Source organism: Camelus bactrianus, chromosome 5 (genome assembly GCF_048773025.1).
Source record: "Camelus bactrianus isolate YW-2024 breed Bactrian camel chromosome 5, ASM4877302v1, whole genome shotgun sequence".
Lineage (NCBI taxonomy): Eukaryota > Metazoa > Chordata > Mammalia > Artiodactyla > Camelidae > Camelus > Camelus bactrianus.
The window spans coordinates 98,355,267-98,381,712 of NC_133543.1; the positions used below are offsets into that span (position 1 = coordinate 98,355,267).

The 26,446-nt window shown below is 37.7% G+C and overlaps 1 protein-coding gene across 2 annotated transcripts in view; it reads left to right on the forward strand.

Annotated features, from left to right (window-relative positions):
• The window catches only part of DIS3L2 (DIS3 like 3'-5' exoribonuclease 2), a 321,952-nt gene that overhangs the window by 63,268 nt on the left and 232,238 nt on the right, over positions 1-26,446 (forward strand). The window lies entirely within an intron of this gene.

The window sequence follows — 26,446 nt, forward strand, 5'->3', positions numbered from 1 at the left end:
AATCAGCATGGAAAGAGGAACTCTGGAGCCCCTCTTGCCTTTGTAGGCTGCGTTCAGAGGTATAAGCAGGTGGGCCAGGTATCTCATCAAAAATCATAGCTGTCACTGTTCTGTGTGGGAATGGGCAGCCCTGGGGTTTCTAGGTAGATGGGTAGAGGGAAATAGAGGGACTCAGAAGGCCAGTCAGTGTTCAGGAGTCTGGAGAGGAGATGATATTCATGAGGGAGATCTGCAGAGCAAAGCTGAGAGCTGTGTTTTGTCTGAGAAAGATGGATATGAGGATCCCTCATTAGAACTGAGGCCAATCCTATAGACCAGTGCTTGTCTCCACCATGCAAATGATTCACCACCTGGGTATTTAAAAAAATGCATATTAAAATTCAGTAGATCTGAGGTGGTGTCCAAAATTATGCATTTCTAACAAGTTCCCAGTCAACATTGGTGCTACTGGTTCTGGAACCATACTTTGAGTAATAGGGCTATAATGTGTGAGTCAGGAAGGAAAAAGAAAGAAGCAGCTAAGGAGCCTGGAGCTAAGCTCTCTGGACCCTGAATCTGAGACTTGATTGTCAGGAAGATAGTTGAGCAAGAAAAGTGAGCCTTAACAGTTGTGGCTGGGCCATGAAGTCGAGACTAGATTCTGAACCCTCTCTTTATGAATGACATCCTCTTGAGCAGGGATTGGCATGGATGCAGAAAAAAAGGCCTAGACTAGCAAGGAGGACCGTACCCTTTGAGTTGCTGGTAGGAGCAGAGGAGGGGAGACGACAGGGGCTGCTGTGGTATATGCATAGGCCCTCTTCAGCTTTCAGGTTTGAAATACAGAGGGTGGCTCAGGTTCCTTACTTGTTCCGTTTCCATGGAGCTCCTCAGGGTTTTCACAGTGGCTGCCTGACAGTTGCTTTTTACATTAAAGTCAGCCCCATTAGGTATGTCCCTTAGACCTCATTGGAGTAAGTATTTCACAGCTTCTCATTCTGAAGAGAGGATCTCTGTTGGCTGTAGCCCACCTGTGACAGTTGTTGGTGACAGGGTCAAACTAGAGAGAAGAGAATATTCCGACTGTCATCAAGAACCCCTGACATGTGGAATATAAACATCTCAAAACATACTGGCCAATTGTATTACAGGTTTGTTAGTACAAAAGCATATTGTTATCAAAGGAATCTGTAGTCAGTGGTGTGAGCAAATGTGAATTAATTAGGTTATTCATCTTTGCTTCTTTATACTTGTTGTGCTTACTCCTCTTGGGTATGTAAACTACAGGGCCTTTGGAGTTTTAGAAGAACAACAGTTCTTTTAGCTGTAATAGTAAACAGTTTATTTCACAGCATTTTTTTTTTTTTTACAAAATAGATAGCTGTGAAAGTATCAAGCTGTGAAACAACAATAAAAAAATAATTTGCTCTTATATAACAATTTTAATTTCAGAATTCTTCCATGCTTTTAGTGTACGTGTATGTATATATATGTATGTATATGTATTTTTTTTATTACAGACATCTAATGACATCTAATGAAGGATAGTTGAGGCAAATGAGAGTTTCTTCACTTTGTCAATTGAGGAATTAAGTGATTGGTTTGAGAACCTGGGAGTTTTTGGCAGAGCCAGGGAGTAGAATCTCTATCTTTTGACTTGGCTTAATATTCTTTCCTTATGGTTTTCTTTCTGTTTTAATTTTATTATTATTATTATTTTTTGAGTGAGAGTGTATATATGTATTTTTCTAGGCTAAGGGTCTTTGGCTTTCCTCAGGTTTTCAAAGTGGAGGGACATGTCCCCCAGATGGTTAGAAGCCATTGGTCTTAATGATTCTGCCTGGAACAGTGCAGGGTACCTGGTGGCTTCTCATCCTCTACCCATCCTACCCTGTGCTCAATGCTAGAGGTACAAATTCAAATAGGACACATACTTTGCTCTTTCTGGTAGGCTGGATGGGAAAGGGTTGAGAACAATTGTAGTACGGCTTCCATGATAGAAAGAGAAATACATGTCGTTAATGGAACACTAAACTGAGAGAATTTGGCTCATGTATAACTGAAAAATTGTGCTCTACACTGGAATTTGACACAACATTGTAAAATGACTATAACTCAATAAAAAGAGTTAAAAAAAACCTGAGAGAATTGGGGAAGGTTTCATAGAAGAGGTTACCATAAACTATGGTTTGAAGGATGGGAATGGAGAAGGAGAGAGGTTTGGTTTTACTTTAGGATGAGAATGATTTGGGCTGAGAATTCCTTGGCAGGAGAGGATTATGAAAATGTGCACTTTCAAGGAGCAGCATATGAAGCAAGGCTCTCTCTTCCTGCCATGTCATTGGCTAAGTGTGGCAGCCCCTCAGCCAGCTCTCTTAGACCCGAATTCCTCATTGTTATCAGAAGCCCCCACTCCAGGGAAGACTAACATCCTTGACCCCCTTTTACTGAAGTTCACAGAATACTGCTCTTTGCTTTGCAAACTCTTCTAATTGCCATTTATTTGTTCTTAGCCCTGCTGCTTCATTTTTCTTTCCTTTCTCCCATCAAGTTCATCTTCATCTTTTTTGTTAACTATAATAAATTAATCCTATTATTTTACTTCCCTTGATACTTTAATACAGTACATTGCAAATAAGCATATATAAACTCTATGGATTCTGCTGCTGATTGCTAACTTTTTAGTGCTGCCTGTGTACTGGGAACTGCATTAGTGCCTCACACTATTCTTTAGTCTGTTGTTATCTCTGTCTTAATTTTGTGAATGAGAAACTGGAGGCTTAGTTTAAACATCTTATCTATTTAGGGAACATATAACTAGGAAGTGACAGAGTTGAGATTCAGATTCACATTTCCTCATTTCGTGATCTCATTGCTATTTGTTATTACAGATATACAAAGGAGAGAATTATTTGATCTGTAGAAAGATACTGTAAGGTATCATAAAAATCAAGATAAATCCAGAAAATAGTAATACATACTTTAGCATTAGGCAATATCTTGAGTTGCCATCGTGGGTAAAGAAGATGACTGTATCAATTGAAGTGACCAAAGGCCTAGTATTATTCTTAGAAGACAAACAATTTAGAAACAATTAGTTAGAATTTGAGCAAACTGAATGGTTGTATCCTAAGACTAGAGAAATACAGCTACTCAGGGCATTATGGAGGCAGGTGTTGGGAGTGTTCTACCAGACATCTGTCCTGCATTGTGGATCAGAAACAGAGAGCTAATCCAATTGCCAAGTCAAATCAAGAGCTACAGCCTGCTGGACAAGGCACAGAATTAAAGAGGTTATAGACCCATTTGCCATCCTGCCTTGTTGGCAACAGATCCCAAATTCATGGGGCTTATGATACAGATATTCAGAAGGCAGGTAGGCAGTTGTTATATAGGAGGTGGGTCCTTCCGGATCTTTGGACAGGATTTGGATCTCTAATTCCAGAGATGTGTGACTATCTTCTTATAAGCAGACTGGTAGAGGCAGCCACTAGGCTGGGAGTCAAGGATAGGATTTGATCCCTAAGCTAGGATTGGCTAGAACAGTACTGGAAGCAAGAACCAAAGCAGAAGAACAACCTTGAAAGCCAGAATTCTGGGCCTTTTTTGGCTTTACCAAAGGAGATTTAGGAACCCAGAGTTCAGCTCTGGTATCTTGGATCTGGGAGGTGGGTTAAAAGCTAAGGCTTCCTATAGGAGGAGCCAAAGCTATTTAAATATTACCTTCTTTGTTTGATTGGGAACTAGGGTGAGCAGCTTAGTTGATGCAGTCATAGTGAATGAAATCAGACTAAAGGAGGCTGATAAGAGCATGTTGAAATTAAATTAGGTAAAACAGTATGAACAGAAACTGACTAGCTAAAGAGTCAGAGTTGGATTTCAAGTGAAATTTCTTCTCATTGGAACTTAATTTTATTATTCTTTTGTCTGAATATTATAAATATGATTAAGACGACTGAAATAGATTTGATATATTGATACCCACTAGAAAATTATACTGCCATTTATTTATCACCCAGGTATTTGTTGAGCACCTGCATTGTACTGAGAGGGTACAGTGGGAATAGATCAAGCACTTTGTTAGATAAGTCTAAATTTCCCTTGGGACAGGATTATTTTACTTAACTTACAACAGAGCAAAGTTTATATATGAATTAAGAAAGGTGGAAGAGCAGAGACAATTATTCTATGTTTTCTAACACGTTGTACACTTACTAAAGAAACTTATTTTTATGCAGAATGCTAATACTTCAGCCAGGGAATAATACAAGTATGGATGGGTATTTTGGAAGAGATTGGCCCTGAAATAAAGAAATAACTTTAGTTTGAAAGAATAAAGGAAGTGCTGATAGGAGTAACTACTCTTGTTCTAAATTAAATAAGCAACAACAACAAAAAAAAAAATCAAAAGTGCATTTAATCCCTGATTTTCAGTGGCTATTCCAAACCTTCTTATGGTCACATGAAATTGGTCTAGTACAGTAAATTGTTTCCTTCAACAACTAACTTTTCCTTCAAGTGATTGTTTTAAAGTTTTGTCTTCCAAGTTCTTCTTTAAATATGCACCCATCATATTGGATTATATTTAATCCAATCTCTTATATAACCACTATCATTTTGGATTGTTCTCAATTCCAGTGGAATTAGGATTTCTTAGAACTGTTTGGTTTCTTGGCTTGCATGGCAGGCCCAAAAAAGACTTGGAAGGTACTTAATGATGGAAGGCAAGCTCTTTGGAGCCTCCACCCATAGCAGTATGGTAGGTAAGGTATATCTGCTACCATGATCAGATTTTCCCAAAATTGTTATATACACAAACCTATTTTTAACAATCATCTTTTCTTCTTCATTATTGCCAGCTCTGGGATCAAATGGTTCAGGTTCTTGCCTGCTTTAAACATGCCTTTAGATCTCTGTAATTCAAATTGAAATGTCTGAAATAAGGAGTGTATCATTTAACGATAGAGTAGTTTATTTGTGCTGGGAAACTCCCAATTAATATTTCAGGATTATTTGCTAGAAAACTAATTCATTCCTTCTTAACTCCATGGAGATGGTTTGGTGAAATTCACATTCACTGTAAGGAATGAGTTAATGTAGATAAAGTACTTACAGCAATACTGGCACATTATAAGTGCTCGAGAGATGTCAGATATTACTATTACTCTTTTCTGAAATAAGGACTGAGAGTTATAGTTTGGCCAAGATTGTACACTTGATCTCAGCCAAAAGTTCGGAAAGCGATGGACAAGATTGTATAATGACCTGAGTTTACTATTTCTGGCTCTTGAATTTACCACTGATAACATTTACTCATAGCAGACATGAAATGTTGATAGGAAATATTGACATAAACTGCTGGTGTCTTGGTATGCATTCCTTTGAGGTGTCTAAATTGCTGGATAGTTGCGTGGTAGGCAGGGTTATACTGTGGAATGACATGGTTTATTTCTTACTTGTATCCTTTGCCCATCAGGATTATCTAAGGCTTTGTGATGTTCCAGAGCCCAGGCTGAATGGAATAGCTGACATCAGGACTTGTCCCCTTTTCTGTGTGTGGCAGAAGGAAACAGAGCCCTGTAGAAACACATTTAAAATCCCTTTGTCCAGAAGTGACTCCATTAGTCCTGCTCACTACTCATTGGCCAGAATGAGTCAGCTGGCCTTATTCAACCACAAGAGGGCCAAGAAATGCAGTTCTACCAAGTATCTGCAAGTAGGGATAGCAGGATAGCAGCTGGTGAACTGCACTAATGACTGTCACACTAGATTAATTAGATTCATTTTACATGACATTCCTGACTAGCCATCTGAAAAGTGTATGCCACTGGCCATTAGCGAGATTGCGCAAGTTTCTACATTACTTACTACAAATTCATCCCCACTAGTGAAAAAAGAATTCAGAAATACCTGAAAATGATCTAGATGGTATTTAAGATCGTCCTTAGTTATGTAATTCTTGCTTTAAAGTACAATGTGTGATACAAAATATATTTGGTGATCTTCACATTAAGTAGTTTTTGCAAGTGAAAAGCAAGGAAATTATGTTTTAAGGAAATGTATTGGCATTTATTTGGTAATATTTATAAACCATAAAGAGTTTAACATTCATAGCAGTATTTTGATATTGTTGCTTGCTATTGCTATTGTTGAATCTTTAATTTTTTCTTTTTTTTTAAATTGAAGTGTAGTTGCTGTACAATGTTATATGTTACAGGTGTACAGTATAGTGATTCACAATTTTTAAAGATTATACTCCATTTATAATTATTATAAAATACTGGCCGTATTCCCTGTGTTGTACAACATATCCTTGTAGCTTATTTTATACCTAGTAGTTTATATCTCTTACAATTTTTCACTTTTTATTAAACATTTTTCAATAGATACATCTTTTGTTTTATAGAAACTATGATTTAGGGCATATTCATAACTGTTTTATGAATTTAGGCAACTAGGAAGAGGAACTTGGTAGATTTGGAAAACTATAGATATTTTAGTATTTTGGAACTTAAAATGCAAGATAGAGATACTGGTAGGAGATGAAGCCAGGCTGGTAAATGACAGGTGAGGGGAGTCATTCATGAAATGCCTTCATACAGTGTAAAGCAGTTCTGCTGTTACCATTGTAGGTACTGGGGAGCCATTGAAGAATTTTGAGGAGGGGGCAATGTAGTCATATTTGCATATTAGAATATTATTTTGTTGGTAGGGTGGAGGATTTAAAGGAAAGGGGTAAAATTGGTGAGAGACTCTTAAGAAAGTTATTTAAGAGAGTCTCAGAGATAAAAGTCATGGTGGTCGTGTGGATTGTAAGGAGATGAATTTTAGACCGTTTAATAAGATAGAACATAGTGATTGGATGTAGGAGGCAGTGAAGGGAGAAGGAATAAGTTAGGATGACTCCTACATTTCAGGTTCAGGTAACTGGGAGAGTGATGGCACCATTTGCTGAGATAGGAAGGGGAACAGGGACAGGTGATAGGTTTGTTTGGACATGTTGAGTTTGATGCCTGGAGATGCATACGTATATAGAGCCAGGAGGCAGTTTGATATTACGATTTGAAGTTCAGGAGTGAGATCTTGGCTAGAGGGTGAGATTTGGGTGACCTCAGTGGCACTTGAAAAAATTGCCTGGGGATATTTTATGGAGAGATGAGACCACTGAAGATGGCATCTCAGGAATACCAGCACTTAATGGGCATGCAGAGGAAGAGGATCTAGTCCAGGAGACTGAGAAGTGGTGGCAAAGGAGGAAGGAGGCTTAGGCAGGGAACCAAGATAAGGGAGCATTTGAATGAGGAGGAGGCAGTCAACAGTGCCCTGTTGCTGATAGACCCAGTGAGGAATTTTACTGAGAAGTTAGATTTGGCTAATATGGAGCTATCTGTGACACTGATCAGAGCAGTTTTGTGGAGTAGAAAAGGCAGAAACCAAATCACAGTGAGTGAAGGAGTGCATGAAGGAGGCTGAGAAAGGGTAGTGATTCAAGAATGAGACACAAAGATGATGGTTACTTTTGATATGAGAGAAACTTTATTTAAATGTGGTATCTTAAGTCAAATTTCCTAGAGGCAGAACTTGAGATGGAGATTCTTGCCCAAGTAGTCTATTTTTCTGAAATAATGCAAAATTATTTAAAATTTAGTTAGTAAAATCACAACATAGATCAAAAGTTGGAATTTGAGAACAGGGTACAGAGAATGAGCTAGATTTAATGATAGAAGAAGTTGGGACTGGCTGGTAAGAGTGAATTGATAATGCAGAGCACAGAACCAAGGATGGAACAGGGAGGTGCTCCAGAGAAAGCCAGATCAGGTTTTAGGAGCAAATGCACTGGGGACAGTGGGCCAGGAGAAGGAAGATATTCTTATGGCGGTTTTGGGGAGCACAAGCACCTTCTAGAGTAGGAGTTGGCAAACCTTTTCTGTGAAAGACCAGATAGTAAATGTTTGAGGCATTATGGGCCATGTGGTTCTGTCATAATTTCTCAACTCTGCCATTGTAGCACGAAAGCAGCTGTGTTCTGGAAAACTTCACAGGCTAAAAATCCAGCTGCTTCTGTAAATGCAGTTTTTGATGGAAAGGAGAGCCTAGCGTGCTCTAAATCCTAAAAGTTGCCTGTTAGCTAGAGTGGAGGCTGTGAGAGGAAGAGTAATGGCAGAGATAACTCCTTGCCAGCCTTGTTGTGGGCTCCTTCTCATTGGGCACTGGCAAAAGCCAGTTGTAGACTTGAAGACCCAGGTGGTGCTGCATGAATGTTAAAATGAGCTGGATACTGTCATAATCCTTGGTGCATGGTCATGTCTTTTCCTGGAATCATTGGTGGAATAAGGTTTGGGATACACTGTGATGGAGACTCTTTGGTGTGTAAACACCATAGTCTCAGATACTTTGAGATAAGATCTGGTTATCTTTTGACAGTGAGGAGGTTGAGCCTTGGCAGCTGGATAAATTGCTTTTGGGCCTTCTGTCTGTCCTCTTCAGTACGTACTTGTGTATTCCTTTTGGGGTAATCTGGGTCCTTGCAACTCAAAATATGGTCTGTGTACCAGCAACATTGCAGAATCTCGGGCTCTCCCTCAAGATCCACTGAATGAGAATCTGCATTTTAACAAGATTCCCATGTGATTTGTATGAACATTTAATTTTGAGAAGCACTGATGTAGATGATTAAGGAATTAGGTGACTCCTCTATTCTTTTAAAATAAAAATTACTTGGGCACTATAGATAAAGGAGGAACATATATAGGACACTGCTATTATAGCTCGTCTTGGAGGAGAGTCATGAGTGCAGTGTTAACTTGTTGAGGCTTCAGAGTTTTGAAGTAATGATTTCCTTGTTTTAGCAGAATTAGACTCAGTACTCGCCCCAACCTCCTGCCACTTTCCCAATTAGCTGTAGCAAATGAAGGATAGAGAGATTGTTCCTATAGTTGTAATTGGAAAAAAAAAAAACAGTTTTTGGAAAATAAATAGATTTCAGTCTATATCATGAACTATTTTTACGCCAGCAAGTTCTCTGTAATCCTCCTTCCCCCCATTTTTAGGATATCATTTTATAGTAAGTTCAAACAATCATGCTATTTCTTGTTTGCCTCCAATTTTGCTCATTTTTTTCCCTGAAGAATTACCTCTTTTGTGTTTAATGTTTTTATGATGCAGGCTTTCTTTTTTCTTGAATCACTAATTGAGTTCTGCTTTTAGGAGCTTGCAGCATGTTATAAAAGTCTTTTTGAAAAGTAAACTTACAGAATATTGAAAAATTATTTTAATGTACAGAATTTTGTATCTTGGAATAGTCCAGAGTTCTGTGAAACAGTTCCTAATAACTTGAGCATTATTATTTTTATTTCTGCCCTCTTATGCTATTGTAATATCACATGCTATTGCATCAGATGGGATTAAAAAGAAAAAGAAGACTATAGCTTAAAAGGTAAAGAACTGGAAGAGGCAAATTTAAACAAAAGCAGTCTGAAATTGCTTAAATGTCTATATTTTAAGTTTATCTAAAGGATATACTGTTCTTTAATAAATAAGACACTCACATCAATAATTTATTATTTAAAATAGGATTATGTTTTATCTGACATTTTCTTGACTTTGGTAAGAGAAATATTATGCCAAAAATTATTAATTTTTTTTTAGAAATAAGTGTACTAGAAGTTATTTATGTTTAATGCTTAAAGTCTGAATGCACAAATCTACCAAAGTTTTTTTATTTAGATAAATTTCACATAAAATAAAACTCACATTTTATTCACTTAAAAGGTTGCAGTTCAGTGGTTTTAATATATTCACAATGTTCATCACCACTGTCTTATTCCAGAACATTCTCATCACCCCAGAAAGAAACCCTGTTCTCATTAAGTAGTTACTCCCCATTCCCCTTCCCCTTAGAACCTAGCAACTGCGAGTCTTCTTTCTAATGCTATAGATTTTTCTTTTCTGCATTTCATATAAATGGAATCATACAATATTTCTCCTTTTTGGTCTGGGTTCCTTTACTTAGACCATGTTTTCAGGGTTCAGCTACATTGTAGCATGTATCAATACTTCGTTCATTCCTTTTTATGGCTGAATAATACACCACTGTAAGAATATACCAAGTTTTGTTTATCTTTCCATCAGTTGCTAGACATTCGGGTTGTTTTCACTTTTTGGCTATTATGAGTAGTCCTGCTATGAACACTCATGAACAAATTTTTGTGTGAACCCATGATTTCAGTTCTCTTGGGTACATACCTACCAGTAGAAGTATTGGGTCATATGGTAATTCCAAGTTAAACAAAAATAACTTTTTGTAATATAGATCACTAAAATATACTGTCCTCAGACTTTTCTGACCCAAAAGCAATTAGTCTCTGTAAATATACACACACAATTTTAGCTCTGTCCATTAAAAACTTCATAAGGACTGTTAATCTCCACAGTGGGAGAAAATATGTGCAACACATCTATCCAACAAAGGGTTCATATGGTCTAGAGTTTATAAAGAATTTTCACAAATCATTGAAAAAAACAGACAAGAAATGGAAAAATGGGCAAAGGACTTAAACCCTTCACCAAAAAAAGGATATCTAAATGGCCAATAGATTTATGAAAAGATTCTCGGCTTCATCAGTTATCAGTGAAGTGTAAGTGAGAACCATGATGCATTTCCTTGATAACCTACCTAAAGTGCTAAATCAAAAAGGGCAGACAGTAAACACTAAAAGTTGGTGAGGTGTAAAGTAACTGGAACTCTCCTACACTGCCAGTGGGAATGTCAGTCAGCCTAGCCACTTTGAAGAACTGCTTGGTATCATCTGCTAAAAGCTGCAGATACCCTATGATCCAGAAGTTCCATTCCTAGGTATATGTTCAACAGAGTATATTTGTGCACCAAAAAACATGTTCATGAATCATCAAAGTAACATTATGTAAATTAGTCCCAAATGGAAGCCACCCAAATCTTCATCAGTAGTAGCATTGTTGAATACATGGCTGTACATGTATGCAATAGGTTATTATATAGCAGTAAGAATGGATGGACTACAGCTGTGTGCACCAATTAACTATGAAACTCACAAACTTTGAGCCTAAACACAAAAGAATATTTTTATTATTCGTATAAGCATGTGAAACTATTTTATGGTTTTGTCAGGGTGTTTGTTCTTGAAGTAGTGGTAGCTGGAAGGGTCAAGAAAGTGGTTTCCAGCGTGTTGGTTCTGGTAGGCAGAATTCTAAGATGGCTCTCAAGAGCCCCCTCCTCTGATATACATACCACATATGATCCTCTCCTGTTAAGTGTGAGTGGGACCTGTGAATATGATGGGATATTATTTCCATAAGTAAGTCACATTATTTGGCAAAGGTAAAGGGATTTTGCAGATGTTATTGAAGTCCCTAATCAATTGGTTTTGAATTAATCAAAGGGAGAGTTTTCCTTATGAGCCTGACCTTATCAAGTGAGCCCTTTAAAAGAAGGTCTAGAGGTCAGAGATATTCTTTTGCTGGCCTTAAAGATGCAGGCTGCCATGAGTTCTGTAGTTGCATGGAAAAATTCTATTCAGATCCTATTTTTAAATTGGATTTTTTTTGCTGTTGAGTTATATGAGTTCTTTATATATTTTGGATATCAATCAAGGAAAGCATCAGATATATGATTTGCAAATATTTTCTTCACAATTTTTAAAGATTATATCCCATTTATAATTATTATAAAATGCTAGCTATATCCCCTGTGTTGTACAATATATTCTTGTAACTTATTTTATTTTATACATAGTAGTTTGTATCCTAATCTCCCATCCTTGCCCTTCCCCCTTTCTCTTTCCCCACTGGTAACCACTAGTTTCTTATCTGTATCTGTCTCTTTTTAACTTCTTTATTTTGAAGGTGATAAAACTGGGACATGTTTCAGGTTAGGAGTGGTGTGACATGCTTCAAGTTAAGTATAGAACAGCAAATCCAGTACCTTAGTTCTTGAGGACTCTACTTCTATGACCATTTCTTCCTATCACAAACCTTCTGGAATCCCAAGGATGTAAGTGCACTTCATTTGGTTGTTATGTTGTGGCTGCAGTTTGGGTCGGGATGGTGGGTATTGAGAGTAGGTGGTAACTTATTCTGGTTCTAATTAGAGGTATAAGCTGATATGAAGGTATTAGGGAGGTGCAGGGGAGATATTCATTTAGCCACAGATGTCTACTATGCCTGTGTTTATGCTGTGCCTTGGGATGTCCTTGTCACAGATTTTCTTTGTTTTGGGTATCTACTTCTCAGAAATGGCTTCCTACTGTTCCAAGTTTTCTAAGACTCATGCTGGTTTACAACTTTCCTCTTCCTTGAATTAGTATGAACTTAGATACTGCCCCTGCTTTTCCTGAGTGTGTGGAAACAGGAACTGGACTCTCTCTTTGTATGGGTGAATGAGTGTAAAGACAGGTTGAAGTCAGTCATTGATCACAAAGAATCTTTGGGGTAAAATGTCCACAGATTGAAATACTAAGTGGTTTAAGAAAGCATTTGGAAATTAAATGTACTTGGTATGGCAAGCAAATGCATGTAAACATGTTGATCCATGAAACATTTTTATTTGTTCCTATTTTTGAAAATAGCTTTATAACTTACGGCTTTCTCTTTTTTACATCTCTGATCCAGAGTTCATAGTACTGTAATTTGGAAAAGCTAGAAATATTAAAATTTCAAGGGTAATGCATCTCTCAGTATTTCCATTATAAAACGCAATTTTAAAGGGTTTAGAAGTCAGCTATAAAAATTTGTTCTTGGCTGATACTTTGTATACAAAAATCTCTGCCCAGGATAATTTTCAGAAGAATTTTTGCAGTGGCAATAAACTGTGAGGTTATATGGCAGTACCAGCTTACATTGAACTCATTTTTAATGGTTCTATCAAAGTAGGGGAAAGATGACAGGTTTTAAAATGATTCAAATAAAACAGTATGAAAATTATGTTTCTAGCCTTGTACTTTCAGAAAATTTTGGTTAAGAAAATGTTACTCTACCATCAGAAACTCACCATTGACTTAAGTATCAGAAATAATAGCACCCCCAAATCCAGCATAAGCCCCAATCTAGATGACTTGAGAATAATTCTTTTAAAACCAGATTTTAGCAACTGATTTTGGAAGTAGTATTTGGGCCTTTTCAGTGACTGTGTAACCCCACGGAAATTCTTTTGGGCCCCACTTTTTAAAAAATAGCTTTCTGTTTGGTACCTGAGCTTAGCTTTCTGCAAAGCAAGGAAGGAAGTGCTAATGGGAAAGTCAAGACATATTTCTTACATGATTGAGACGTACCCAGTGAAGCTGAAGATCCTCTTGTTAATTCTTCCCAAAGTTTTGGGTAGGTGTTAGCTTGAAAAGATCAACCACAATGTAAATAAGCTCCTTGCTCTTATAGTATTATGAAAATGTGTGCACATACAATTCCACTGCAGTTTACAGCCTGTGGCCAGGTTTCTTTTTTTATTCTTTTCTACTTCTTCCTCAAAGTTAAATCTCATAAGCAGATTTCCTTAGGGATAATTTTGTATGTGGTAGCCAGACTGGTCTCAAAAGAGTGTCAGCTTCTGAACCTTGGAAGTACAGTTCTTGTGCATAGAGCCCATGGGAACATTTGAGGTCTTATCAGTTTGAAATGAAACTTGACTATATGTGAAATATGAATTGGAAATGATATTGGATGATATATAATTGTTCAGAAATGTAGTCTCCGTGGTGGATAAGGAACCACCTCACTTGTGAAAAACTCTCCCTGCCTTACTGTCTAAAGTAATGATGCTATACCATGCTTTGGGTCAAACAGGGTAAAAACAGCAAAATCAACAAGAAAAAACCCTGTAGTTTTTGCTCTTAAAGAAAACAACTTTCTTAGACAAATTATTTTAAAAATCAGGTCAGTGTTCACTCAGAGCTCTTAGGAAATTTGCTTTAGATTCTTAGGGTTGTCTTGTCTACCTGTTGGGTCCTCCAGCTCTCAGTGTGCTGAGGTAGAAGAAAGCCTGCTTTGGCTTCAGAGATTGAGGCATGTTGTTTCTCTGGAGTCATCTCTGATGAAAGGCCACTTCTCTGTCCTTGCCTGGTCCAGTTTTAGGTGGCTTGTTATAGGGGAGAGACAGGTGCTCATGCATCTTAAAAGGGAGAGAAGGGTACTACCATACCATCGAGGAAGTGTTTGAATTCACAATTCCTGAAAGTGGGTATGTTTAGTACAGAGATGCTTTTTGGGAAAGAGCAGATTATGCCAGAGGAGTAATCTGTTACTATCGTTATTTTGTCCCATTGCCCCAGATTTGGCCAGTGGAAGCCCCCTAAGATGGCTCCTGTGTTTTTTTTTTGACATGTTCTTATCATTCTTTGAACACTTTATTTTCTGGAGCTGTTCCAGCCTTATCTTGTACTTTCCCTGTGAATTTCCCTGGAATTACTCATTTTCTCAAGAATCCCTGCCTGGTACCTTGAAGTGGAGAAATTCAGATATTCCCAAGGCCTTTTAGTGAAGAGAGCTAAGAAATATATGTATATGTATTTGCTCATATCTCTATGCCTGCCTGCCTGCTTGCCTTCCTGTCGGTCTACCTACCTATCTTGAAAACTGTCAGTTTACTCTGAAAGCTCCAGTTCCAGTGCAATACCACAGGGTTTCTTATAGTTTCTCCTTTTCCATATTTGTAACTCCCTTCTCTAATGATGAGAAACCTGGCTCTTATTGTCCACATATTTACTTATTTTGCTCATCCCTCTTTGTAACCAATATGCTGACATTGCTGGCCTGCTATTCCACTAGGTCACCTTTCTGGCTCAGGCTTCAATCTCTGCTGCTGCTACCTCCTCACTAAGATTGTGATTTTTCCATCATTGTACCTTATTATTTCTGAGCTTGGGTTCTTTTTAAAGTTGGGAGTTCTATCTTTTCTACATAGACTCCTATAGCCAGTTGATCAGTGTCACTTGGTGTACAAGGTCCTCAGCTCTACTTGTGTTTAGAGTATTACTTCTATCTTGATACCTATCTTGATGGCTGTCTTTCTTTCTTTTAAGCATCAGGTTGAGAAAAAAGAAAAGAAATAAAACAGTGTATGTGTGCATGCATGTGCATTTTAAGGTACTCTGGATGACATTCAGAGCTCTCTTTGTCAAGGAAGAGCTCAGTCTTCCTTTGTGGAGTGTGTGTGTGTGTGTGTGTGTGTGTCTGTCTGTCTGTCTGTCTTCATAAGCTTTCAGCTCTGCTGTACCTGTCTACTTGTTGTCCTGCAAACATGCCTGCTTCCTGGACTTTTTCTATATCATCTTTTTCATCAGTGTCCATCCTCTTGACTCATGCTGTTACCACCATCCTAAGCCCTTCCTTGGTCATCTCAGCAGGAAGCAGTCATTCTTTTTGTTGGAGCCTCTACCATTCAAAGATATTTACTTCTACTTAAAGATATTTGGGAATGTGCTTTGTGGGTCCTACTTATTTCTGGGTATCATATAGGCCAAAACTACTTATGATATTTTTGAAAGTATTTTGTTAACTATTAAGGGTCACCTCACTGTAAGGTTTAATGCCTAATAGATGCCTTGCACATTATAAGATTTTAATAAATGCTTATTGGATTTTGAATTTTGTCAGAATGAAAAGTATTTGGCATTTTTCAGTTGATGACTTTGGCTCATACTTTCAGATATTTTAATTTGAGTTTTTGCTTTCCTCCGTATATAGATGCTAAGCTTGTTTGGCTTGGGTACAAAAGAGATTAATTTGGTTCCCATATTTACATATAGTAAAATTCACCCCCTTTAGCATCTAATTCTATGAATTTTAAAACATATATAGACTTATGTAACTACTACCACAGTCAAGATAGAAAATGGTTTCATCCTATCCACAAATTCCCTTGTGTCCCTTTTTAGTCAACACTTCCCCTAACCCCACAGCCCCTGCCAACAACCAATCTGTTTTATGTCCCTATGGATTTGCCTTTTCCAGGAAGTCATATAAATGGAATTATTTTGGGTCTGGCCTTTTTCTATTAGCATAATGCATTTGAGGTTCATCCATGTTGTTTAGTGTTGCTGAATAGAATTCTACTGTATTGATTTTCCAAAGTTTGTTTATCCAGCCACCAGCTGAAAGATATTTGGGTTATTTTCAGCTTTTAACCATTAAGAATAGAACCACTATGAATTTTGCTATGTCTTTGTATGAACATATGTTTTTATTTCTCTTGGTTAAATATCTAAAAAGTGGAAATGGTGGATCATATGGTAAACGTATGTTTGTCTTTGTAAAAAACCATGAAGCTGTTTTTCAAAGTAATTGTACCGTTTTTCACTCCCATTAAAAATGTATGAGAGATTCATTTTCTCCACATCCTCAGCAGGGTATAATATTATTATTTTAACCATTCTGGTGGGCATACAGTAATATTTACTTTTTGTTTTAGTTGTTTATTATCTTCTGTTTTGCATTTTCCTGATGACAAAATGATGCTGAGCATTTTTGTGTGTGTGTGCTCATTGACCATCCATATATATTTAGTCTTTTCTGAGGTGTCTATGCAAGTCTTTTACTCACTTTTCAACTGGTTTGTCTTTATATTAATGAATTGTAAGACTTTATATGATATGGGTATATATATATTTCATATCTTCTGTGTTCTTACTAGGTTTTTTTGTCTAGTATTTTTTTTATACTGCTTATTTGATAAATATCTATGATTGGGGGTTTGTTTACTTTTTCCCTTTACTTTTGTCAACTTTTGCTTCATCTAGTTTGAAGCTTTTTTGTTAGCTGCATGTACATCTATAATCTTTATATCTTGCTAATGCATTGACTTTTATTAACATGAAATGATTCTCTGTGACCCGGTAATGCTTTTTTGTCTTGAATTCAACTTTGTTTGATATTAATATAGCTAATCCAGTTTTATAAGAGTGTTTTCAAAGATGGGAAGTGATAGAGAACATTTGTGTAGTAATATGAGAAAGGTTTATTATGGAGAGAGAGGGGGCAATGAAATAATGGGAGAGAAGGTACTACTCAATGAGTAAAGCCCTTTAGGCAAGAAATAGTATTCAAAGCTGGATCACACTCTCTCTGTGGTTTGAGGTGGGAAGAAGGAAAGGATTGTTGCAGATACAAGTCAGTTTTTTTAGAGTTGGCCATACCTTAAATCTGTTTTAAAAATCTAGCAATAGGTGCAGAGTTTATAGTGTGCCAGCAACCACTAATCAAACGTGGTTTCAGTTTTTATTATCAGTACATAAGTGCAGTAGTTTGAGTGTTGGCTGACTTTTCAGATAATTGTGGTTAATCTTCTTACTATAAATTGGCTGTATGGAGTATCCTTAGGCTCTGGGATTGTGGCCTTTATATTAATGTCCTGAATATCCCTTGCTCTGAAAATTTTTTATTGTAAACTGTCTGGTTTTATGAAATGGTCTAAAAATTGAGCTTATTTTCTGTGAGATCGAGGATTTGTGTCTCAAGGATGTGAAATTCATTTTGCTGCAGATGATGTGATGTGAAGGAATCTGAGGTCAGATAAGCTAAGTCTCTATACATGTAAAAATAATCAGATGCAAATAAACTTTAACATGTACTTTACATCCTTGAGCATGTTATTTAAACTTTTAATGTTGTTCTCTTTTCTGAATGATGTTACATTCTTGCTTTGATTCCATGTCAAAAGTTAGGATTCTAAAAGGAGAATGATCTTTGATTCATGGAAACAGTTGGAAACTGTAGGCTTCTCTATGAATAAAAATACAAATAATTGTTTTAAAAAGAACCCCACTTTGAGCATTTCTAAGGAGACTTCAACTTTGTCCTTTACTAGGACTGAAAAACTGGCCATATTCCATAGTGATTGATTCAGGAATGGGCATGTGACCCAAGTCAACTCCAGCAGTGTGGTCCTGAGACTTTTTTGCAAAACACCTAGATGGAAGTTTTTGTGTTTTTTTCACTAGGGTCTCTAAGAGGATATATTCTGGAGCTACTAGAATCCTTCTTGACATATGAAGAGAGGGTGCCCTGGTATTAGAGCTAATGTAAGGAAATCTGAGCCTGTGCACATGTGAGTGCACGCACGTGCGCGAGCACACACTCACACATACATACAAACGTCAGATGGGCCTCTCAATCTGATCAGATTGACCCAATTATATAAGCTAATCAATTACTTTAAAAAAGCCAATTTAAGTTAGTTTTTTTGTCTCTTGCAACTAAAACAGTCATTATTAATACATTGATTATGCTTTAGAAACTTAAGTCAAAGTGCAGTAAAGAATAAGGTTCCAAGAAGAGCAACCACTGTGTACAGAGTTACGTGTACTTGTGTATATACTTCCACTAAATCTCAACACTTACCTGTTTCTTCCTCCCAGGAACTCTGTTTTTGGAAGTTCTATCCAGTTCTTGTCTGTCTCTCTGTCCCCCCAGCACCCTGGGTCTCTCTCTGTCTCGGTCTCTGTCTCTCTCGAACTATTCCCTGAGGTTTGCTTCTATTTAGCTTCTTGCCTGACTTCACTTTATCTGTTCCTGAGTTTCAGAACTTGATGTGATATTCTTCCAAATTATCTTCCCTACCTCTCTGCTCATTTCTGGCATCAAAATATTGAATACCTTGCTATGGAGTTTAGTTAGATTCTGCTGTGTTCTGTGAACTGTCTCTCCTCTAAGGGGAAGCACACCTGCTTCTTACACCTACTTCTTGGTGACCAGGTACAGAGGCTTGGTTGTATCAGGGTGAGGTGTGGTTAGTTAGTTTCTTGTGGTTGCCATGCAGAAGAGGAGAGAAGGCATATGTTACAGGACACCAGAATTCTGTTTCAAGTCCTGTGATCTCTTAGGAACACTGTCCAGAGACCCTAAAGCCGGAGTCGTCAGACTTCTGCACTCTTCCTCTCCTGCAGTCTAACCCTGGTCTGCACAGTGGAGGGCCCCTTGATGCAGATCATTTCTCCAAGAGCCCTTTCCCCTTTTTTTCTTAAAATATTTAAAACAAAATCAAACAATTAAAAAAGGTGGTTATATAGTTTTCCTTATTGTACTCACAGAGAAATAGAGGGAGACAGGTCCCGCTGTTCTAAGTTGTTAGAAACCTGATTTTGAGTTGGTGTGATCTAAGCCAGGAAAGAATTTACAGTGGCCTGTGAATGGTGTATAATGGAAGGAATTGGCAAGTAAAATGAAAATGGTCAAAAACAGTCAGTGGGCATTGAGAATGTCCAGGTCTTCAAATGATAAGCCAAAGAACAAAGAATTAGTTTCTCTAGGGAAGAGAAATCCACAAAAGCTTTTGAGTAAGAAGGTAATTTAATAAGATTTTTTATTTCTGTAAATGTGTAGGATGGTGGCACTGAGAATACCAGGCAATTTGTGGAAATATAAGAGCACTTATATTTGAAAGTGAAAAGACAAGTGAAGGATTTGGTGAAGCAGTATGTTTGGCAGTAGGAAGAGTCAAATATGGTAGTGAGGTTTTGAGTTTGAAAAGGCCTGGAAGAAAGTGGCAGTCATGTTGGTAAAAAAGAGAACAGGAAGGGGAAGTGATTTGAGGGGAAGGGCTGGAATGATTTTTGATATTTTAAGATTAAGGTGATAGTAGCACACTAAGATGAATTGTGTGGGAGATGTTGTATTGGGTACCGTATTAAGTGTTGCGAATGTAACAGTGAACAAACGCAAAAAAGTCCCTGCCTTCGTGGAGCTTGCGTTTCCCTGGAAAAGGACATAATAATGTAAACAAAATAGCATATGTAGCATGCTCAATAGTGGTAGGTACTGAAGAGGAAAAATAAATAAAATAAGAAAGCTATGAATTTGGGGGTGGAGTTGATATTTTTAAATAGGGTGACCAAAGAAGGCCTCCTCGAGAAGGTGACTTTAAGAGCTGAAGGCAGTGAGGGAGTATCCTTGTGAAAATCTTGGGGAACAGCAAATACAGGCCTGACGTGTTCAAGGAATAGCGAAGAGGCTGAGGTGGAGAATAGTTGGAGGTGCAGACAGAGGGATCATGGGGTGGGGGCAGAGATCAGGTAGGGCCCGCACATCAGGCAGGATTTGGGTTTTTGCTCTGGTGGAGGTGGGACGCCTTGGAGGATTTAGAGCAGAGAATTGACATGCTATGACTTACAGTTCATAGGCTCACTCTGACTGCTGTGTGCGGAATAGACTGAAAGAGGGCAAGAGTAGAAGTGCGGAAACCCCCTTGCGAGGTCTTGCCTGTATCCTGGTGAGAGATGACAGAGCCTGAACCAGGGTGGTGCCTGTAGGGCAGTGAAGATAGAGCTGATAGGATGAGCTGATGCATGTGACGGTGGGCAAGGGAGGGAGAGAGGGAGAGAGGGAGAGAGGGAGGAATTGGTCCATTGATAAAGATGGTAAGATTTTTGGCCTGAGTAACTAGAAGAGTAGGGATAGTTCTACTCCTGTTAACTAAATAAAAGGTACTTTTGGATTAACTACCATAGGCAAACAAAGTTCCCAGTAACATATATACCTTTAAGAATGTCTGTAATGTCTTTAAAATAATAGTATCCATGGTCATATTTTATAATGAAAGAAGCTTATTGGCAAGCCTTGTCAAGAACTCCCTGTGGAAATATCAATTGCTTTTCTTGGCTCCAAGGTATTTCCTGAACAGTGTATTATACTTTGTCCCAAGTGTGCCATTAAGGGATTTGAAAGTTTGTTAAAACATGTGTGGCAAGTGAGTGCTGTCACTTAAGCCCAACCAGAGGAGCCAAGAAACGAAAAGCGGCTCCTAGGTGGACTTCATGACATACATTAGCTCTGAATCAGAGGCTCAGGTAGTGGGATAGGCAGGGCATTATCCCCTGTGCACAAAGCCCTCAGCTGACACTGCTTTAAACAGCCCTTTCAGCAGAAAGTGCCTGTGGACATAGGCATATATAAATCTCTTTGGAAAACTCCATTTTACCAAGTTGATAGCAACCCCCTGCCCCAGGGGAGTGTCACAGAATTTATATGCTTGGAGCAGAATTTTCCAGGGCTAATATAGACTGGCTCTTTTTACAGGATTTAAAATAGCACCCTTCAGAGATAGCTTTTATGTTCAAGGAAGAGTTTTTCTATATTGGTACACAGGAAGACTATGAAATGTTTCGTGCTTGGAGTTTGGGTAAGCCAGCATGATGGATATGTTACTTGGCATTTTTATTTAGGATTCCATTTAAGTTGGTTACAGGGACTCTTTCTGTTGCTCCCCAGTTTTGAAATACATTATATTAATTATGAAAGGTAGGGAAGAAAAATCAAATAAATATCAGTTTTGAAGTGACTGGTTTCTTTATTCTGGTGCGTTTGAATTGCTATTTGCAGTTGATCTAATTGACAGCTCAGTGTAAACATCCTCCCACCCTCCTTCTGAGGGACAGATTGATCCTTTATTTACACTCTGCAGGAATCAGGAGATGTCCCTGGAATCTGTGCTCAGATCTAGGCTTTCTCTTCTTTATCTAGGCATTAATGATTTTCCTTGCTAAAACTATTGTTTTCAAATTGGTAACTGAACTTTATGATTATATTTGGGTTTATATTTGGGATTATATTTGGGTTTATATTCATGAATAACATGAATTATTATTCATGTTAATAATTTAGACATGAAGGCCTAGAATTATTTTAGAAAAATGCATTTATTTAAATATCTTCCAGTTTTATTCATTTGCATATGTATTTATATTTGCTTTTTTTAAACTTTTTTTATTGAGTTATAGTCATTTTACAATATGTCAAATTCCAGTGTAGAGCACAATTTTTCAATTATACATGAACATATGTGTATTCGTTGTCACATTTTTTTCACTGTGAGCTACCATAAGATCTTGTATATATTTCTCTGTGCTATACAGTATAATCTTGCTTATCTGTTCTACATTTTGAAATCCCAGTTTGTCCCTTCCCACCCCCCGCTCCCTTGGCAACCATAAGTTTGTATTCTATGTCTATGAGTCTGTTTCTGTTTTGTATTTCTGTTTTGTTTTGTTTTGTTTTTAAACAGTTTTTATTGAGTCATAATAATTATACAATATTGTGTCAAATTCCAGTGTAGAGCACAATTTTTCAGTTCTGCATGAACATATATGTATTATTGTCAGATTTTTTTCTCTGTGAGCTACCATAAGATCTTGTATATATTTCCCTGTGCTATACAATATAATCTTGTTTATCTATTCTCCATTTTGAAATCCCAGTCTGTCCCTTCCCATCCCCCACCCTCTTGGCAACCACAAGTTTGTATTCTATGTCTATGAGTCTGTTTCTATTTTGTATTTATGTTTTTTGGGTTTTTTTGTTTGTTTGTTTGTTTTGTTTTTTTTGATTCCACATATGAGCGATCTCACATGGTATTTTTCTTTCTCTTTCTGGCTTACTTCACTTAGAATGACATTCTCCAGAAACAGAAACATCCGTGTTGCTGCAAATGATGTTATACTGTCAGTTTTTATGACTGAATAGTATTCCATTGTATAAGTATACCACATCTTCTTTATCTAGTCATCTGTCGATGGACATTTAGGCTGTTTCCATGCCTTGGCTATTGTAAATAGTGCTGCTATCAACATTGGGGTGCAGGTGTCATTTTGAAGTAGGGTTCCTTCTGGATATATGCCCAGGAGCGGGATTCCTGGGTCATATGGTAAGGCTTTTCCTAGTCTTTTGAGGAATCTCCATATATTTGCTTTTTATGATGGTAAGTTTCAACTGTGATAAAATGATTGGTGTCTCTTCCGTGGTTTCCAGACACAGTGCATTAGTGCAGGACAGTGCAGTATCAACATTATGTAGACAAGCATCTGAATTTAGCTGGCTCTTGCTGCTTGGTAGTTATTTATTTCTTGTAATTTTTTTAAAGAATGCTTCTTTTGCAGCCAATTCAAGTTTTTCATGTTCTCTTCAGAAGAAAAGTAAAGGAAACCGATATTTATTGAGCATATTTTATATGCCAAGCATTTTGGGAACCTCTGGGGGATATAAAAAATGAATGTAGCGTGGCTTGCTGTCTGGTGGAAGAGAGAAATATGCCAAAAAATAAATGGAATATATATAGCCTGATCAACAAACCATATAATGAAAGAATAGTTAAGGAATAGTAGTGGAACAAAGGAAGGAAACAGAACATTTCTTAAGAGATGGGGGAAGTTAGTCAGAGAAGCATTTACTGAAGAGCTGGATCTTAAATTTTGATTGGGTATTTGCCAGACAGGCAAAAGAAGCAGAGGCATCATGCATTGGGTGTTAATGGTGGGAGATGGCAGTGCAAAGCTCACTCTGAATCTTTTTGCAGGAACTCTCCCATAGGAGTGTCCAGGACTAAGAGCAGTGGACTTAGAGCCCTAGATCTGTGTGCATGTCACAGCTCTGCAATTTAGTAGCTGTAGGATTGTGAGAAATCTGAACTTGTTTTTACCCCTGTGAGATGGAGATAATTATTCTGTGTATCACCCAAGGTCATTGTGTGGATCAAATCAGCTAATGTGTGTAAAGCACAAGGGAGATTGTACAGTAGGAATGTGAAGAGTGATAATGACATCCTTAGTGTTCGCAGTATTTGTAATTGTATTTAAATTCTCTCAGGTTCACTAACTCCTATCCTTGTGGAACCCCCTTTGAGTCTTTTCTCAGGGCTCTGTTCTCAGCTTCTCTTTTCAGTTGACGCTTGGCTTAATGATGCTTAGTGAAACTGAGATTCAAAGAGATTAAGTAACTTTCCCAAAGTGGTTTGCAGCAGAGCAAACCCAGTGTGTAGACTACAGTTCCTGCTCTTAATTACTTTTCCCTGCTTCCCCACTGGACTAACTTTACAGTAAAGACTAGGCTCATTAACTTGGCATTCAGAGCTCTTCATATCTACTTCTTCATCTACCTTTCTCACTCTTACTGCACATTTTCACTGTTACTTGCCTTTCCTAAAGGAAAATTTGCATTTTCTTATCTTGCTCTTGCATAGGTGTCCTTTCCCAGCTTAATCTCCTTTATATGTGTTCACCTGTCAAAATCCTGAGTGAGGCAGGGCAGTGTAATGGAATAAGCCAGGGCAGGAGTAGAGTGGATCTGTTTTCTACTTTCCCTCCCAGTCTTGATCTGTTACAAAGGGCAGGACCAGTGGACATTCATACCAGCAGTGTAGTGCTTGCTGTGCATTCTTGCTAACATTTGATATTGTCAGGATTTTTAGTTTTTGCCTATCTGTGGTTTGTAGTGTTATCTCATTGTGGTTTTAATTTGCATTTCTTTGATGACAAATGAAGCTGAGCACCTTTCCATCTTTATTGGCTATTTGGTGATAAAGATTCACTATTTTGTTAAGTGTCTGTAAGCCTCTTCCCCATTTTCCCTATTGGATTGTCTTTCACTGGTCTATAGGAGTTCTTTATATATTCTGGATATGAGCACTTCTACGATTTATCTTTTAACATTTCTTTTATGTTATTTTAGGATAAAAGGAAAAATTTAATTTTAATGGAGTTAAATTTATCATTTTCTTTCATGGTAGTGCTTTTTGGTCATGTTTAAAATGTATTTCCCTATATATTTTCTCAAATATTATCTTCTAAAAACAATTCTGCTAGCCTTTTAGAGTAGCATCTTTCTTAGCCATTTTCCATTCACATGATTGCATAGTGTCTCTGATTTAGCAAGCGTTCTTGTCTTCAAAGTAGAGGTGTTCTATAAGGCAGTTTGCCATTTCTTTGCTGACAAAGGACTTATGTTCCCCTTAAAGTACAGAAGTCATGCTACACTCACCCTCCTTTTCCAAAAGGTATATTTTTTACACTCTGTGTCTCTGAACTCAGGATTCTGGACTTAGGCCTATTCCTTTCAATGGTAGGCTTCTGATAGCCCTCTCTCAGTTTTATCATTAATAGTTTTCAAGGTTACTCCCAGGTACTACTGAAGAGGCCGGATTACTTCTCTCCACCCCCTAGAGCATAAGGATTGCAGCCTGCTGGAGAAGGGGGATCACCTTTTCCTCTCATCACACTGCCACTCCATTACATCACCCAATTGTACCCTCCAAAATGAGACAATAGGTAGATTATAGATCTATCAGTGGTAAAGTTAACTGCAGGGTATATCTGACAAACATTTCTGTGTGTGTGTGTGTGTGTGTGTGTGTGTGTTTGGGTTTGAACAGGGGGATGGTTCAAGGAAATTAAAATTAATAATATTATAGTGTGCTATTTCTTGAGCATTTTTAGTACCTTCAAGTGACACTTTTATTTCATATCAGGACTCCCCAACTGATATCTGCCTATATTTTCACTATTTATTTTTATTAGCAGGGCTTATGTGATGCTGATCCCATCCTGTTCATGGGACAAGACTGAGAGTGAAAAAGTTCTGTATGACCCGGTGATGTGATTTGATTCCCTTACTAATCCATTTCTGTCCTGTCCTCCAGAAACTAGACTAAATCTCCAAAGGAGAAATAATCTCAGTTGCAGCATGCACTCGGAATAACAAGTGCAGTCAGCTGCCTCTCTCAGGTCTGTGGAGGAAACCAGAGGAATTTAAAAAGTCCTCAGTTAACCAGGTCAGTAATATATGCATTTTCCTGAGGCCCCCCTCTTTTCACTCTGAACCCAGAGCTCTCCAGAATATGGATCAACCTGAACTGGTAGCCTTCAGCACCAGACTTTATCCTCCTTACTTGTACATTCTTATGGAGTGTTTTCTGTTTGTTTGTAGATGCATATTTTTCTGTGGAGGAAGTGTTTATAGCTTTCACCTGATTCTCAGGGGGATCTGCTAAACTTCAAAACTGAGAACCACTGAACTAGGCTTTTCAACTTTTTCAACGTCTGTCCCACAGAAGAAGGCCTCTAACTTTACAGAGCAAGGGAAGATTGGGCTGCTACTTTCTAAGCCACATACTCCTGTGTCTGGAAATTGTTCTGAAAGCTCTCTTGCTTCCTGATGGTCTTTCACATCCATTTTTTTCATTTTTCTACCCCTTTATCTATCTGTTTACACATCAAATATTGACCACCTAGATTGATTATGCAAGTTGCTATAGAATATGCAAAGATATATAAACTATAACTGATGAGTATATAGTCTTAACAGATGAGGTAAATCACATATATAGACAACACTAGTATAGTGAAAAAAAGTGAGAAGTGCTGTAGAAGAGGTAGATATAAATTGCTTTGGAACTTTAGTTAAGGGAGAAATTACTCTTGTCTGGGGCAGGTAGTAGGGCATGAGGATAAACTGAGAAGACTGTGGTGGATTCTGGGTTATAGAAAATCCAAGCCATTTGTACTAGATCTTTAGAGATTGGTAGATTTTAGTTACGTGGAAATGTTAGATGCCATCTCTGGTTCTTTAGTCATTCAGATGAGACTTGAGTATACACTGTGTCAGGCCTACCATGGTCTCTTCATGGAGCTTACATTTATCAGGAAAGGCAGACTCTAAACAGGACATATCCTAATTAATT